A 5,270-nucleotide genomic window follows, 5' to 3' on the forward strand; every position below is an offset into this window, starting at 1 on the left:
AAACTATCAGCTTCTAAACTTTTAACAACTTTATCTATATCATAATCACTATATGATACAGTGTTGTTATTAGCATAATTATAAATGGTTCTATTTTGTACAAAATGAAATATATCATTTATGAAGACTTGAAAAAAACGTACCAAGAATTGATCCTTGTGGTACACCTTTTAACATACGATCTCATTCACTGTAAGAACTTCCCATGTGTATACATTGTTTTCTGTTATCTAAAAAATCTTGTAATTATTTTAGATAATTTTTTGACAGACCATATGCTTCCAACTTTTAGCAAGTCAGGAATTTGTATGGTGGCCAGATGCGGCAATTTCGCGTTTTCGCGTTTTCTCCTTTCACTTTCACGCGAAATCGCGAAACAGGCATTTTTAAATGTAGAAAATGGTGGATTGAACCTGGTTTTATAGCGTTTTATTATAAATGCGTAACTTTAAGACTTAAAAAAAAAGGAAAATCAACTTGTCTAAAATTTAATATAATGAAATTGAAAAAAGATTAAAAAAAGACTGCATGGTAGTGGTAGTGTCCACTACGAAACGTTTTTCTCCCATACTTGTTTCGTAGGGGACCATTTCGTAGGGGACATATTCGATTGTTTTATTTTTCCGTCACAATCCCTATATTTCAATAGTAACAAGACTGATTGTATTCTTTAAAGCATTTATTAAGCTGTACACTGATATTTTTTTCTTAAATTTAAAACCAGATACTGAAGGAAATTTGACCCGTTTCGTAGTAGACATTAACAAAACTATGGTATCACTCTGGTCCATTTGATGTGCTCAATTTTTCTTACCTACAATTTAATTGCCGTTATAAAAGCATCACTTCACAAACCCTAATGTTTATATCTCTTGCAAACAAACATTACATTGATTTTATAAAACTGTTTATTGGCAAATTTTAATGACTTCGTTTCGTAGTGGACATTTTGTGAGGGACACACCTACTGAAATTAAAAATTCTATATTGAAAGCTGTTTATTAAAATATGTTGGCTCTGAACATACCAGCTTTTGAATTATTAAAGAACTTATGTAACGTAAAAATAACATTTATTTCTTCATTTTTTACGATATTTTAGAGTATGAATGTTGAACAGGCGGACTAGGGACATGCCATTTTTGTTGTTTTGGACCATTCAGGAATCAATATCTTATCAATCCCTCTAAAAATAAACTGTTTCTTTGCTTAAAAATGTTAAATCTAATTCAATGTACTGACTGCACAAAAAATTACTTGCAAAGATCAAACACATTTTTTTTAAAGTGGCTGGGACAAGAAAATACGTTTTTATTGAAAAACGCCCATATACTACGTATGAAGGCAATGTAATACACACATGGCTTTTCCCACGAAGATGAATAGTCGATACCTTCAGAAAATCGTTCGATTGATTTAAACTGAACAACAAAGAGTAACAGAGAGACACAAGATACCAAAGGGACATTAAACTCATTAGTCGAAAATAAACATGGCTGAAAAAAGAAAAAGACAACTAGACAAACAAAAGTACACAAATCACAACATAAAAAACTAAAGACTGAGCAACACGAACCCCACCAAAACTGGGGGTTACCGCAGGTGCTCAGGAAGGGTAAGCAGATCCAACTCCATATGTTGCATCCGTCGTGTTGCTCATGTTAGTACATACCCCGGTAATAAGTATAATTCCGTACTCAGGTCATATTCGGGTAAAGGGAACGGGGTTGTACTTACGACATTAGGAACATATCCGCTATCATCTGTGATACGGATATTCCGTAACGGTCAACCAACTCGTAATTGCGTCCGTAAAATTTGTGAAGGAATGATTTTGTGGGAACAATTTGGTTGGTTTTATACTAGAGAATCACTGAGACATGATTGAAGCGGGCCCCCTCTTAGGCAGTCAGTGCCCCCCCCCCCCCTACTTCTGAAAATTTCAGGATCAGCCACTGCGGTTCTCTTGGTTTAATAGCGTCATTGTGAGCAGCAACCCTCTACCAAGGAAATCATGATAGAAAATACAAGCCCTGGAATATCGTATCAAATAGGAGATATATACTCCGTATGCAGCTAACCGCTGCTTGAATGTTGCTACATTAAAATGTAACAATGGGCGAAACCAGGATTTTGAAAATGATCGATTGGCGGTTGTTTAATGTCCAGTGGCAAATGTTACATACATGCTCAGGACGAAAAAAAATTCCCTATAAATACAAAAATAAAGGCCGTCGGGGAAGAAGATCGGGGCAAATGGAAAATACCCACAGTATTTTGGTTAAGCTGGGGTCACACATTCACGATTTTTTCTGCCGTCCTTGACAAGACCATTCCCGATTAAAATTTATTACAAGTCTGATCAAGATCCTATGAATCGTGGATGGAAATTCAAACTTAAATTAAAATTTGTAAAAAAAAAATTTAATCACGACAACAATGAGATATTGTTCAGGAAACGTCGATATTCAACCGTTTCAAGCGAATTTATTCCGATAATCCCGTTCTAACTCCGCTTCTAATCCGATTTGTATCTTTCGCCAGGTAAATTCGACCGAGTCTGTCACGACTGCGTCCCGATTCAACCGAATGTAATCCGATCATATAGTGACAAGACAGTGAATCGACGCTGACGGAAGTTATCCGTTCGAAAACTGTCGGCATATTCGGGATGATCAGGTACTGTCGGAACGTAATCCTATCACGGTCCGCTCTATCGCATTGCACACGGCTTCGTCTGGTCTCAGTCGTATTGTATTCTGTAATTGTCGGGAATCTGACGTGGGTATCATCAGAGACATATAATACAATTTATATGTCTCTGGTATCATTGACGAATTTAGAATTAATAACGGGACTGTTTCGGAACGGTTTCGGCTAAAACGGTTCGCAATCGACAGGATCTGGATGCAATCTGGACTCAATCGGCAGAAAAAAACTGCAATGGAAAATTTCTCCAGATCATTCCCGTTCCACAGGAGACCGTCCCGAACACACAGAACATTGTTAGGAACTCGATCCGATACATCAGAATCTGTCACGACATAGGCACGATTGTAATCCGACTAGACAAAATCGGCTGAGTTTCCCCGAATGTTACGGTACGCACCTAACTGTCGGCGTGCTTAATGCGGGTTCACACATTGCTGATTATTGCTCCCGTTTGAGATCAGACAGCAATACGACACGAAAAGTGACAAAGTCGGATTAGTATCCTCAATTATCTGGAATGTCCTATCATTGTCTGAACGCATTCGTTTTAGTTCGTAACAGATTCCTACGGATCGGGAAGGGTCCGAATAGTTCGGCAAAGCATCCTGACAGTTAGGTGCGTCCCGTAACATTCGGGGCAACTCAGCCGATTTTGTCTAGTCGGATTACATTCGTGGCTATGTCGTGACAGATTCTGCTGTATTGGAGCGAATTCCGAACAATGTCTTGTGTATTCTGGACGGTGTCCTGTGGAACGGGAATGATCTAGAGTAATTTTTCATAGGTGTTTTTTTGCCGATTGAGTCCAGATTGCATCCAGATCTTGTCGATTGCGAACCGTTGTTTGCCGAAACTGTTCCGAAACAGTCCCGTTATTAATACGAAATTCGTCAATGATACCCACGTCAGAGTCCCGACAACTACAGAATACAATACGACTGAGACCAGACAAAGCCGTTTGCAATGCGATAGAGCGGACCGTGATAGGATTACGTTCCGACAGTACCTGATCATCCCGAATATGCCGACAGTTTTCGAACGGATAACTTCCGTCAGCGCCGGTTCACTGTCTGGTCACTGTCTGATCTCAGTCGGATTACATTCGGTAGAGTCGGGACGCAGTCGTGACAGACGCGGTCGAATTTTACCTGGCGAAAAATACAAATCGGATTAGAAGCGGATTTAGAACGGGATTATCGGGACTAATTCGCTTAGAAAAGGTTGAATATCGGTGCTTCCTGAACACTATCTGATTGTTGTCGTGATCAATTTTTTTTTTTACAGATTTTAATTTAGTTTGAATTTCCATCCACGATTCACAGGATCTTGATCAGACTTTTAATAAATTTTAATCGGGAATGGTCCGGTCAAAAACGGTAGTAAAAATCGTGAATATGTGACCCCAGCTTTACCGAACTATTCGGACCCTTCCCGACCAGTATGAATCTGATACGAACTAAAACGACTGCGTTCAGACAATAATAGGACATTCCAGATAATTGAGGATACTAATCCGACTTTTTCAGTTTTAGTGTCGTATCGCTGTCTGATCTCAAACGGGAGCAATAATCGGCAATGTGTGAACCCCGCATTAGTAACAGAAATATTGCCTTGTAACAGACCATTAATTATTGCAATGGTTCTTAACATACAGAGAGCGTGGCACTCTCTCTTCACGATGTATCGGATTCAATGTCAGCTGAGTACTTGTACATCCCGCACAGCCAAACAGACGCCCCATTTTGGCGAGGATTTTACGGTCGATCGGAAGAAAACGTAAGTAAAAATATTTATATTCCTAAAAGAAAAAGTGAAAAACAGAAATACAGAAGTCCAAGGAAAATTCAAAACGGAAAGTCCTTTATCAAATGGCAAAATGAAAAGCTCAAAAACATCAAACGAATGGAAAACAACTATCATATTCCTGTCATGGTAAAGGCATTTCCTAATGATGAAAATGGTGGATTAAACTTGGTTCTATAGCAAGCTAAAGCTCTCACTTGTATGACAGCGATAAAGAATTATTGTTGCGTGCAGGACTTTGCCAGAAAGAGTTGTGTACAAAACGTGAAAAAAACAATTTTCGTGCTCAAGTATCCGTACTCATCAAGTTTAAAATGAGCAATTGTTTGGTTTTTGTCATATAAATAGGTAAATATCTTAATTCATTACTCTATTATAATCATTTGTATTCAATATATGTAATTTCCTTAAATATTCATAATAGAATCTACTTTTATTTTTAACATCTAGTTTTGTGCACATGTACACTTAACCCACAAATGTAAAAAAAAGAAGATGTGGTAAGATTGCCAATGAGACAACTCTCCACGAGAAACCAAATGACGCAGAAATTAACAATTATATGGCCTTCAACAATGAACAAAGCCCATACCGCATAGTCAGCTATAAAAGGCCCCGGAATGGTCTACATTGACTATCGACTGCACCTGTTTATAAACTACATGTAAACATTGATTTTTTTCAATGGGAACGTACTAGAATTAAGTTTAAGTGTGAAGTACCCTTACACCACACCGATTTACGTCAATACCAACT

Source organism: Mytilus trossulus, chromosome 11 (genome assembly GCF_036588685.1).
Source record: "Mytilus trossulus isolate FHL-02 chromosome 11, PNRI_Mtr1.1.1.hap1, whole genome shotgun sequence".
Classification (NCBI taxonomy): domain Eukaryota; kingdom Metazoa; phylum Mollusca; class Bivalvia; order Mytilida; family Mytilidae; genus Mytilus; species Mytilus trossulus.